The sequence below is a fragment of the Pelodiscus sinensis genome, chromosome 31 (assembly GCF_052426305.1).
Source record: "Pelodiscus sinensis isolate ZL-2025 chromosome 31, ASM5242630v1, whole genome shotgun sequence".
NCBI classification, from domain to species: Eukaryota; Metazoa; Chordata; order Testudines; family Trionychidae; genus Pelodiscus; species Pelodiscus sinensis.
The window spans coordinates 16,180,758-16,193,530 of NC_143082.1; the positions used below are offsets into that span (position 1 = coordinate 16,180,758).

The following is a 12,773-nucleotide window of genomic DNA, read 5'->3' on the forward strand; positions in this document are numbered from 1 at the left end:
CCTGCTCAGCCTGGACCCTGCATAGGCCTCTGCCCGCAGTATGCCACCGCTCCCCGCAGCGCCCCCTGCTGGCAGAGGTCAGTGCTGGAGGAGTGGGGGGGTTCCGCCCTGGGTAAGGCTCCGGGAGAGTAGCAGGGGGCTTGCGTGGCAAATATGGGAGGGCAGCGGGGGGCAATTTGGGGAGCAAGGGAGCTTGGGAGGCAGTTTGGGGGAGCATGAGGCAGTTTGGTGGCAGGGAGTGCAAGGGGGCAGTTTTGGGAGGCATGTGAGAGAGGTTGGTCGTGGGGGTGCACTGGGGCAGCTTGAAGGGGAGTACAGGGGGCACTTTTGTGGGTGGGGTATTTTGGGGGGCTGGGAGCAGTTTTAGGTGGTGCTTGGGGGCAGTTTGTGGGGACCATGGGGCAGGTAGGTGGTGCAGGGACCCCTGGGTGTGGTGGGGATCATGGGAAAACAGCTCAGCATCAAGGAGCTCTGGGGGGCCCACAGGGTCTCCCCACCCCTTGCCCCGCGAGCTCCCCCTCTGGCCAGCTTCCCCCCCTCTGGCCAGCCCTCCACCTCCCCATGTGACTTCCCCTCCCCCCGCCCCTCCATGGTGTCAGGGATAATATTAGTGCTGACTTCATGCTCTGAGCGCTGGGATGCGTTGCCATGGCGATGCCGCAGCATCCCCCCCCCCCCCCGCCCCGTCCTATTCGGTATCCACGTGATGTTCAGGAAGCAGCTCAGCCTGGCCTGGCCTGGCCTGGGATTTGGGCGGCAGGTTCCCGCCTCTGGCCCTCCTGGGTCTCCAGGCCGTGGGGCCGGGCGCTGCCCCTCGACGGCCAACCCCAGGCCAGCTCCGGCCCCGCTCTAGGCCCGGCCTCCGGTGCCACAGGGACAGGCCAAGCATCAGAGCCGGGGGGAGCAAAGGGAAAGGGAGGCTCCGGAGCAGGGTTACATTTGGGGTCCCCCCCCAAGATACTGCAGAGAATGGAGTTATGTCAAGAACCCGGGAAACCCTGCGGCTTGCGGGGCTGGGGCGAGGCCGCATGGGCTAGTGGAGCCAGTGCGGGAGGAGCCTGGGGTCTGTATGCCGAGTGACCGTGGGCACATCACTGCCATGCCCCGGGCCTCAGTTTCCCCTCCTGCCTTCTAGACAGGGTTGGGGCAAGGACTATCACTCTGTGTGTGTGCAGAGCCCAGCACGGTGGGGCCCTGATCTCCACACTGCTCTGGCAGAAGGAATGACATGAGTCCCCCCCTCACTCCCCTAAATCTATCCACTAGGCTGCGCTGCCCTCCTTTCTGAGGAAGGTAGACACACATGCACATACGTGTGCTAAGCTGTGCGTACACCCTATGCTGATCCATGTGCACACACTAGAGGTTGATACAAATGTGCCCATATGTGTCTGTGTGGTGACGTGCACACGTGTTAACACCGTCTCAGCAGTATGGTGACGTGAACACAAGTCCTGCCCCACCTCCCTGCACCTCAAGCCAGCCCCAGCTCACTCACTTCCCCCCCCCGCAGCCCATCTCCCTCCGCAGCCAGCCACGCCCCCAGCCTTTGCCCTGCTTCCCCTGCAAAAGGGGTCACCTGGTCACCCTCCCAGGGAGCCTCCGCCAGTGTGTGTGGGGGAAGAGGAGGCTGTCACACTGAAATTCCCATCCCCCTCTACATCGTAGTGCAGTGCCCAGGGAAACTGAGGCACACCCACAGGGTTACTACAGAACAAGAGAAATCACATGCAAAGGGAATACAATCCCCAGCATGTGTGTAGATGCGCGGGGAGGGTGTACACGTGTGGAGATATGCAACGTGTGTGTACATGTGTGTAGATGCACTGTGTGTGTGCAAGTGTGTAGATGTGCGGGGTGAGTGTACACACTTGTAGATTCATGGGGTGTGTGTACACGCATGTTGATGTACAGGGGGTGTACACGTGTGTGCATACACAGGGGTGTACATGTGTGTAGTTGCACAGGGGTGTACATGCGTGTAGATGCACGGGCTGTGTGTGTACACGTGTAGATGTGCGGGGAGGGTTGCACATGTGTAGATGCATGTGGGTGTGTGTATACACACCTATAGAGGCGCAGGGGTGTACATGCGTGTAGATGCGTGCTGTGTGTGTGCGCGCGCGCAAGCACATGTGGGTTAATGTGCACATGGGGGCAAAAGGGAGTAATGCCAGGGGCTGCATTCATGAAAGCCAGGGCAACACCACTGTCCCACCAGACGGGACAATGCCCGGTTCCCAGGGCCGATGCGGACTGTGTGGGTGCCCAAGTGGCTGGACAGAGACACTTAAGGGACTGGCTGTGATAGCTGGCTCAACTGGGGGACCTGGCTTCAAGTGCCTGTTCTGCCACAGTCTGCCTTTGTGACCTTGTGCAAGTCACTTAGCTGCACCCTGCCTCAGTTTCCCCATTTGTCCAGTGAGACTCATACCACCGCTCTGCCTCGCAGAGGGGTGGGCAGCGCTTGGAGCTCCCCATCAAACACTAGGCCCTATGGTTTGTTTTCAGCTGCACAGCCGGGAACCCCTGGGGGAAATGGAGTTTGTTTGAGGTGGCAGGGATGTTTACCTTGCTGGTGGGCTTTGGGGCTGGTCCCTGCGCTTCACAGGCCGGGCGTCCCACGTAGCTCACGCTCTGACTTTGTGTTGGCGTCAGTTACTTCATGGGACAGAGCAGCCAGGAAGCAGTCCCAGTGTGAATGGTGCTGGGGCCCTTGTGGCACTGTTGGCCTGAAGTTCGCAGCTCCAGGGTCCCAGCTAGCCCTGGCAGGGCACTGCTGAGTAGAAGTTCGCAGCTCCAGGGTCCCAGCTAGCCCTGGCAGGGCACTGCTGAGTAGAAGTTCGCAGCTCCAGGGTCCCAGCTAGCCCTGGCAGGGCACTGCTGAGTAGAAGTTCGCAGCTCCAGGGTCCCAGCTAGCCCTGGCAGGGCACTGCTGAGTAGAAGTTCGCGGCTCCAGGGTCCCAGCTAGCCCTGGCAGGGCACTGCTGAGTAGAAGTTCGCAGCTCCAGGGTCCCAGCTAGCCCTGGCAGGGCACTGCTGAGTAGAAGTTCGCGGCTCCAGGGTCCCAGCTAGCCCTGGCAGGGCACTGCTGAGTAGAAGTTCGCGGCTCCAGGGTCCCAGCTAGCCCTGGCAGGGCACTGCTGAGTAGAAGTTCGCGGCTCCAGGGTCCCAGCTAGCCCTGGCAGGGCACTGCTGAGTAGAAGTTCGCGGCTCCAGGGTCCCAGCTAGCCCTGGCAGGGCACTGCTGAGTAGAAGTTCGCGGCTCCAGGGTCCCAGCTAGCCCTGGCAGGGCACTGCTGAGTAGAAGTTCGCAGCTCCAGGGTCCCAGCTAGCCCTGGCAGGGCACTGCTGAGTAGAAGTTCGCAGCTCCAGGGTCCCAGCTAGCCCTGGCAGGGCACTGCTGAGTAGAAGTTCGCGGCTCCAGGGTCCCAGCTAGCCCTGGCAGGGCACTGCTGAGTAGAAGTTCGCAGCTCCAGGGTCCCAGCTAGCCCTGGCAGGGCACTGCTGAGTAGAAGTTCGCGGCTCCAGGGTCCCAGCTAGCCCTGGCAGGGCACTGCTGAGTAGAAGTTCGCGGCTCCAGGGTCCCAGCTAGCCCTGGCAGGGCACTGCTGAGTAGAAGTTCGCGGCTCCAGGGTCCCAGCTAGCCCTGGCAGGGCACTGCTGAGTAGAAGTTCGCGGCTCCAGGGTCCCAGCTAGCCCTGGCAGGGCACTGCTGAGTAGAAGTTCGCAGCTCCAGGGTCCCAGCTAGCCCTGGCAGGGCACTGCTGGCCGGAAGGTCACATTACTGAGCTTTCCGGATCTACTGATGCTAAGTCCTTCCATGGCCCCCTGCAGTGTCCGAGACAGGGGGCCGGGGCGGCGGGGAGGGGAGGGGTGGGCCGGGCAGCACAGGGGAAATGACACAATCGGCTCATTAAGGAAACGGTTTGGGAGGAAAGACGAGAGTCTGAAGGTTGCATCACTGAGGGACTGCTGAGAGCCCGTCAACCCCCCCTCGTCCTGCGGGGTGGGGGGGGGGCGACTCAGGCCTCAGTGTATGAATGAGACAAAACCCTAACCAGTAGCTTAAGAAAGCCCCCTCCTGCCCCTCCCCCGTAGCTCCTTCCCCCCCCTCCCCCCCCCCACTGGGGAAATAAAATCCCTTGGCTAGGGGATGAAGTCATCTCCCAGGCGGGTTCTCGGAAATGCCCTTTGACCTCCGGCTCCGGTTGGGCGGGGAGCGTCGCGTTTCCTGGCACTCCCCTGGGGGAGGCAGGTTGCCAGGGAGCAAGCCTCGCCCCCCAGACACACTCTGCCCCCTCAGCAGCAGGGGGGCGGATTGTGGTGCCGGGCAGCGCCCTGCTCCCGATTCCGGTTCCAGCCCAGCAAGGGAAGCCAGTAGGCAAACCCGGATCCGGATCGGATCCAAACGGCAGCCTCCCAAGCCCCCCCCCAACAAAATTCTGCATCTTTCTGGGGAGACCTGGTCCGGCCCACGTCCGCACTGTCAGGGTCTGCCCCACCTCGGGCCAGCTGTCCCCAGACAACTTGAAGGTTTGGCTTGCAGCAGGCTCCCGGCCTGGTGCACTGGGGGGCGTGCGTCTGTGGCGGGCTGCCAGTGTTAGTGCGGGGGGGAGGCAGCAGGCTGCTTGGCCGGCGTGTCTCTGGGGGGAGGCGCAGGCCGCTCCTGCGAATTGCCTGGCGGTTGTGTTTTGCTTTGCTAACTGTTGGCGGCCGGGTACTGTGTTTGGCACAGCCGAAATGCAGCCAGCTCTGGGGTGGGGCTTCCCTGCTCAGGGCAGCCTCTGAGCCCATAGGGAATGATCTCTCAACAGGCAGGAGTAAGGGCGGCAGGGAGACGCCGAGCAGACCGCACCTTTAGGGAGCTGCCCCCTTTCTCTCTTATCGGCCACGCCTCCTGGTTGGACTACATTTCCCATGATGCACTGTGGTCTCCCCTCCGGCCAGGGAAGACTTTGCGTCATGGAAGAGGAACGCCCAGCTGGGGCCGGGGCCGGTGGTGAGAGGGGAGGACCCAGCGGTGGCACCGCTCAGCGGGAGTGTGGGGGGGTCCCTTTTCTAAATACAAACACGGGATTTTTCAGAAGGAAGACAGTTGCCTTTTGTGAGAATTGCGCTGGGTCGACGCTTTCTCCTGTGCGGGGAAAGCAGGTTGGAGGGAAGATTTGCAGCAAGCCCAGGCTGCGGCAGAACACGGCCCCCGAGCTCAGGCGATCCCTGGTCCCAGCCCCCAGCTCAGGCTCTGGACTCTCTTTTGGCCCCGTGGGATGCGCACCACGTTCAGGCTTGAGGCGGGGTCCCAGCCAGCTGAGGCCTGGACTCCAGGTGGTACAAACACCCCAGGCGCCAGATTCTGGGCGAGCCGCATGGCTGCAAAGCCGGCAATAGCCCTGGCAGATCCAGGCAGTTTGCAGTTACATTAGAGGGGACCAAAACACATACAGCTTGGAGCTCTCTAATCCGGCACACCTGGAGCCCGACTGGTGCCGAACCGGCACTTCCGCTCCTGGGCTCTGAGATGACGAGGGTACATCTACGCTGCGGCGCTATGTCGGGATACTCCCGGGATCCACGTCTTGACAGCGCGCCCGTTATTTCGAATCGCATAACGGGCAAGTTGTTCCGACGTCCCGGTAACCCCGGTTCCACGGGCACTAGGGGGCTGCCGGGACGGCGGTCTGTTTCGCAATGAGCTCGAAAGACGGGACGCAGTCTGGGGAGCTCCAAGTGCCTGGCTTGTTTTGAGCTAGCGCCACAGGGTAGACGCGCCCGGCGAGGCAGGACTGAGGGCTGTAAACAAACTACGGGCCCATGGGAGACGTGGCCACCCCCATGATGAGTGGATAGCTGGCTAAGTCCTGCCACGGATGTTGCCGGGCCAGGAAGTGCCAGACCAGAGAGGTCCAGCCCGTAATAGAAGGACGATAAACCCTCATTCTACAGGGCACGCACCAGCGTCTCGGAGGGCTTGGGCGGAGGGCCGCTGAAGACGGAGGTTCCATCACTAGCCCGGAGGAGGTTCCTTCACCCCATGACACGTCTAGTCCTGGCCACTGGAGCAGCCCAGAGACTGGATCAGATGGGGGGGGCTGGTGTTCCCAGTGAAACAAGAGCAGCCCCCTTGGCCCCAGCGATTTGTTACGTTTCAGAGAAAACCGGTGAGGGGGCAGAAGAGGCGCGTGGCATTGTCGGCCCATGACCCACGGAGCAACATGCCCTTGTAGAACCCACGCCACGTGCAACGTGTGCTCGTGCAACTCGCACGGCAACGCAGGCCTGCACAAGGAGGAGCCTGAGCATGGAGCTAGAGGAGTTGGCTTCCCTGCCCCGAGAGAGCAGAGAAAGATGCAGGAGCCAAAGGGCCCTGGAGATGAAAGACCCACCGGGGTTCCCGGACGCATCCCCCGAGGTGCTGTGCTGGCGCGGGGAAGAGGGCGAGAGATGGTGGGTCCAGAGCAGCCGCCGCCGCATCCAGCTTCCAGCGGTGGCCAGTGCTAGTTCCGTAGGGCGCACAGGAAGCCGGGAAAGAAACTGGGGCGCCAAGTCGCCTGAGCCAGGCAGCATGGGGCCCATCTGACCCCTGCCCAGCAGGGCGGTTGGGAGCCCAGGTAGCATCAGCAGCTTTCTTTGTACAGCTTCAGCGCCCATCGTTGGCCTGTAACGATCCAGCCCCTCATCACCCGCCTCTGGAGATCAGTGGGCGTTCTCCCTCTGCCCTGGCAACCCCAGTGCCAGCCCCGTGCCCAGGGGAGGTTAAAAGATGAGACATTTAGGTGAATGGAGATTGCCTATCTCCTAGGACTGGAAGGGACCTTGACAGGTCATTGAGTCCAGGCCCCTGCCTTCACAGCAGGACCAGGTACCCTCCCTGAGGAATTTTTGCCCCAAATGGCCTCTGCAAGGATTGAACTCACAACCTGGGTTTAGCAGGTCAATGCTCAAACCACTGAGCTATCCCTCCCCCCTATTGGGAGGGTGGGGCCTGAGCCTTCTTGGCTTGGAGTCGAAATTCCCAGCTTCCACAAGGACCCAGAACCTGCTCCTACACGAGAGCAGAGACGCTCACCACGGACTCGTGGAAATGTGGGGCTGGAAGGAGCCTCAAGAGGTCACCTAGTTCCCCCCCCTTTGCCCCACACCCGCGTAGCTTCAGTCATCGCGTCACTCCAGTGCTGGGACTTGGAGGAAAGCGCCAAGTCTCACGGGCCTCGCCGTCCCTCCAGAAGAGGTGGCAATGCTGCGTTTGTGTTGCAGGGCGTGTCGCGTGCACACCCCCCACGAGGTCTGGGCAGCACGAGTCCTGCCGCAAAGAGCACGCCGTGGGAAATAAAGCGCGGCAGACAAAGGGAAACTGAGGCACAGCACGGTTCCATGACTTGCCCCCAATGAAACAGGAATTCTGGGGCAGAGCAGGGAATTGAAACCAGCGTTGCTGAGTCCCTTGTCAGGAAGGCTTTGTCCACCCTCCGAGGGAACGTGGCGTTTGCTGCTAGGCACTCACGGGGAGAGCCCCCCTTCCAACGGCCAGAGCCAGACCTGCCTTGAAATCCCTCCACAGCCCCCTCCCCCCGGCAGCTCCGTTATCAGAGTCTTGCTAGTGTCTCGCCGTCTGTCCACGTCTGCGCGTGTGCGCGCGTGTGCGAGTGTGTCCGTGTGTGTGTCCGTGTGTGTCCGTCTTTGCATTCGCGTGTGTCTTTGTGTGTGTGCATTTGTGTGTGTGTCAGGGCGTGGGTGTGCGTGTGCATGTGTGGGGCTGTGTTTGCGTTTGTGTGCGTGTGTGTCTGTGCGTGTTGAGAGAAGCCTCGGGCGTGGAGGGCTTGCGTGGCGCCGTGGCCCACAGGGCGGCGAGAGGGCGGTTCCTGGCCCAGAAGGACGCCAAGATTCTTCTCCCCATTTCTCAAGGGGGAAAACAGAGACTCCGAGAGACGTGACTCGCAGAGCTGAGACCAGGCTCCTCAGCCTGCCTCCAGTTCTCTGTCTGCTGGGACACACTGGAGCCAGAGCACGGGGGCCCTGTGTGGGGGTGGGCAGCAGTGGTCCCTGTTCGCTGAGCGCTTGGGCAGCTGTCCAGGAGAGATTCAGGTGCCTCCCAGCTGGTTACCAGCATGCCCACAGCCAGCAGCCGGTTGCGATGGGTGGTGCACATTCACACATGCATCGGTGCACAGAACAGCATTTATTCTGCACACAGGTGGAAAATGTTCGAGGGGACATTGGTGGGCAGAGAGCGCTCTATAGCTTTGTACTGGCTCTTGTACTGGAGCCAGCGAGCTACAGCCAGATGGGTGGGGGAGGGGTGGCTAGCTACCCTCTGTCCTGGAAAGGGGTGGCAGAAAGCACCTCGCTTTTCAGTCCCGCCGCTACCCCCTCCCTGCAGAATCCTGCTCTGCCCCAGGGGCAGGTGTTTTCCCAAGGGCATCAGCCCCCCCCTCCTGCTTTCCCACCGGGCACCTTTGCAAGGAATTGACGCAGGCGTCTCTCTTTCCCGTGGTTTCCTTCAGTGCCCTTGCTCCGGGCCCTGGAGCTCCAAGTGCACCAGGTGGGCACCGTGCCACACTACACCTCTGGCCCTGCACTTCTGTGGGTGTTGGCCCCGCCCAGCGGCTGCCCAGGGGGCACTGGAAACAGCTGGAGATGGGTGGGACGGGGGGGGGGCAGCACTGCTACAACTTGGGGGGATTTCCCAAGGGAGCCAAGCACCCACCTCCTGTGGAATTTCATTAGCATCGAAGCCTTCAGCTTTTTCACCCCTCCCCCTGGCATTATGGTAGCTCCTGAAAGGTTGTAGCCAAGGCCTTACTGTGCTGGTTGCTGCATGCAGACACCAACAGAAGAGCAGTCCCAGCCCCATAGACCTCACAGCCCAAAGAGTGAGGGGGGAAACTGAGGCACGGTGAAATAGGTATAGGATCCAGGACTCTCTGAGATCCAGTCCAGTGCTCTCGCCACTGGGCCGTGCTGCCTCTCATACGGTACTTGAAACCTCAGAACCATCTGTAATGTAGATGAGGGTGATGATCCTCAGATGGGGAAACTGAGGCACGGTGCTAGGACTTGACTCCCTCAACATCACTCAGCAGCAGGGACAAGACCCAAGACCATGGTTCTGTCTGATGCTCACGGCGTCCCCTCCCCTGACACGTCCTCTGTAGGCGCCGACCGCACTGGGGAGGGATTTCCAACTAAATCAGTTACCTCCTTTGCCTTAAACCCTGCAGGACGGCCTCGCGCTGCCCCCCACCAGCGCCGCACCAGGCTGCAGCTTGAGCGGTGCCGAGGCATCAACCCAGAACGCTTGCTGAGGTTGCTTTTATTACACACACAGCGGTAGCACCTCTAGGCCCCTGCAGCGATCACGCCTGTACTGTGCTAGGGACTGTGCGTTCACATGCAGTGAGGGCGTCTCTGCTCCAAACAGCTGGCCATCTAAAGAGTGTCAGGGGAAACTGAGGCACGGGGCACTTGCCCACGGTCACCCAGCAGATCCAGGGCCTGGGGTTCTGGGTGATGGAGGGTAAGCCCCTTTTCCTATCTAGGCTTCTGTTCTCCCTGCTAGCCTTCTCTGGCCAGTAAGGCACCCATCTCCCCCCATGGTAGCAGTTTTCAAGTATCTAAAAAGGGATTACAAGGAGGGAGAAAAATTGTCCTCGGCCTCTGAGGACACGGGACAAGCAGCCAGGGAGGTTGAGGTTGGACATTAGGAAAACTTCCTGCCTGCCAGGGGGGTTAAACACTGGAATAAATTGCCTGGGGGGTTGTGGAATCTCTGTCACTGGAGATATTGAAGAGCAGGTTGGACAGACACCCGCCAGGGATGGTCAGGACGGTGCTGGGTCCTGCCATGAGGGCAGGGGGCTGGACTCGATGCCTCACGAGGTCCCTCCTAGTTCTATGGTTCTAGGATCTCAGCTGGATGGGGCTGCAATGCAAAGGGTAGAAAGGGGAACTGAGGCGCGGAGGGGAAATGACTAGTCCTGGGAGACACAGTAAGTCGGCATCGCAGCCAGGAACACAGCCACCCTGACGAGAAGGAGACGGGCCCATAGGTCCCTCCCGTTAGCCCTCACCCCACAGCCACTGTCAGGGTGCCCCCATCCTTCCCCACTTTCCGGGGGTCAATGTCTCTTGGGCAGGGGGACAGATCTTCCAGACTCTTCCGTGGCCTGCCTGCGGGGCTTGTAATGGCCCTGGCCAGGTGGCTGGAGACATAGCCCCGAGCCCCTGGGCGAATCTAGGGGTGATGTGTGCACTGGAAGGGGCACCGGGGCACTGGGAGAGTGATGGGGGCGGGTGTCTGGGCGCTGGCTCTATGGGGCACCAGGGTGTTGAATGCCTTGGCACGGAGCCCTGGACTCCTTCCGTTCCCGCTGCCCTGGGCCTGGTGCCCCTGGGCCTGCACAGCGTGGCACGGGGGGGGCAAACGGGACCCTTCCCCCGCACGCCCGGGCCCTGCTGCGTGGCCAGGCACAGCCATGGGGGGCAGGGCCCTGCGGGGGGGCTGCAGGGCAGAGTCGCTGCTGCCCTGCCCTGGGGAGGTGCCCGCGGGGGGGGGGGACTGGTGTCCCCATCTCGCGGCGCCCAAAGGGTTAATCTGGCCCGGAGCGAAGAGCTCCCCCCCCCCCGGCCAGGGATGAGCTCAGGCGCCGCTCACCTTGGCTCCTGCCTCCCGGGCGATGACATCAGCACGGGGGCTACCTGCGGCAGGGGCGCAGCCCATTGGCTGGCTCCCCGGGGGCGGGGCCGGGAAGAGGCTGCTTCATTGGCAGGGGGGTGGGGGCGGCGCCGGGCCCGGCGCAGAATCCGGGGGGGGGGGGGAGCAGCACATGGAGGCGGGAGAGAAAGGGGCGCCCGGAGAGCGCGGACGGACAGACGGGCGGACGGACCCAGGTGGGTGGCTCTGCCGGGCCGGGGGGGGCCGACGGGCCGGGGCACAGGTAGACAGAGAGTTGTGAAGGGAGCGGCAGCTCCGCGTGGGGGCGGCCGCCCGGCTAGAGAAACTGGCCTGGGGTTAGGTAGATAGAGGGGGAGCTGGGCACAGACCGACAGACAGATAGGTGGGGGAGGGGCGGGGGACAGACAAACAGGTAGAGGGGGATCTGGGGACAGACAGATGGGGGGGGTGGGGAATCAACGGATAAACAGGCTTCGGGATGGATGCACGGATGGATACAGTATCTGGGGGTGGATATATAGATAAGCAGGTTTGGGGATGGAGGAGGTGTCTGAGGATGGATAGGTAGGTCGATAGATGTATGGGGATGGATAAGCAGGCTTGGGGATGAATGGATGGATAGATAGATAGAGGATGTGGGGGGGACTGTATGGATAGACAGGGGTGTATGGGGATGGATGGAGGGATAGACAGAGGGGGTGTATGGGGATGGATGGCTAGAGGGGGTGTATGGGGATGGATGGATGGATAGACAGAGGGGGTGTATGGGGATGGATGGATGGATGGAGGGATAGACAGAGGGGGTGTATGGGGATGGATGGATGGAGGGATAGACAGAGGCAGTGTATGGGGATGGATGGATAGATAGAGGCAGTGTATGGGGATGGATGGCTAGAGGGGGTGTATGGGGATGGATGGATGGATAGACAGAGGCGGTGTATGGGGATGGATGGATAGACAGAGGCGGTGTATGGGGATGGCTGGCTAGAGGGGGTGTATGGGGATGGATGGATGGAGGGATAGACAGAGGGGGTGTATGGGGATGGATGGATAGACAGAGGCGGTGTATGGGGATGGATGGATAGACAGAGGCGGTATATGGGGATGGATGGATAGATAGAGGGGGTGTATGGGGATGGATAGACCGAGGGGGTGTGAGGATCAATGGATAAGCAGGCTTGGGGCTAGCTAGCTGGATTAGGCAGCTGTGGGTAGTGGCCCTGGCAGGCCGGGCTGGGTAGCCCAGGAGAGGCGGGTTTGGTGAGAGGCACCGTGCTGTGGGGTAGCCCCCAGAGAAGGCACCGCGCTGGGGACCCAATGAGAGGGAAATCAACCAGGCTGAAGTGAGGGGCCGGGCGGTGGGAAGGGAGGGTCTGGTCCCCCCATGGCTGGTGACAGGTGAGTGGGGCGGGTGGTTGGACCCTGGCTGGGGCTGGGGAGGGATGATGCTGAGGGCTGCCCCCAGGAGAGGCAGGAGCCCCAGGATGGCTGGTGTGTGCTGGGCACAGGGCATCCCCCCGTGTGCAGTGCTGAGAGGGCACCAGCTGCCTGGCAAAGGGCACCCCTCCAGTAGCCCGCTGGAAAAGGGGCTGCACTGGGGGGCAGGCAGGAGTTTGGGCACTAGGGTGAGGGGCCTGGGAAGGGGTCTGGGGTTGGCGGAGGCTATGATGGGGTCTGGCACTGGGGGACAGAGCGCAGGGGGTTGGGCGGAGGGGAAGGGGTCTGAGTATCGGGGTGCAGGCATGTTGTGGCACTGGGGGGGAGATTGCCAGGGGTGCTGGAAGGGTCTGGTGCTGGGTGAGGGGTGCAGGAGTCAGGCATGGGGGTAAGGGGCATGGGGGTTCAGGGTATTGTGATGGGAAGTCCTGGAGGGTCTGGCACTGGGTGAGGGGGTGCAGGGGATTAGGGTGAGGAGTAAGAAGGGCTCTGGCTCCTAGGCTGAGGTCTTGCAGTGTAAGGAAGACTCCGGGGGTGAGGGTTACCAGAGGGATACCAGAGGCCTGGCACTGGGGTAAGGCTGTAGGAGGGTGAGGCTGTAGGACGAGGGGCACAGATGGGGTGCAGATGGGGTACGATCCCCGCACTGAATCTCCTCTCA

At 61.9% G+C, this 12,773-nt stretch overlaps 1 protein-coding gene across 2 annotated transcripts in view; it reads left to right on the plus strand.

The window, feature by feature from the left end:
• MAP3K12 (mitogen-activated protein kinase kinase kinase 12) overlaps positions 1-12,773 on the plus strand; it is a 53,307-nt gene that overhangs the window by 24,411 nt on the left and 16,123 nt on the right. Inside the window, exon 1 of one of the 2 annotated variants that reach the window (XM_075901615.2) lies at positions 10,781-10,890. The exons of the other annotated variant lie outside the window; for it this stretch is intronic. The gene's annotated coding sequence lies outside the window, so the exon portion shown is untranslated. Of the gene's footprint in view, positions 1-10,780; positions 10,891-12,773 lie in introns of those variants that run through there. 2 annotated transcript variants of the gene reach the window in all.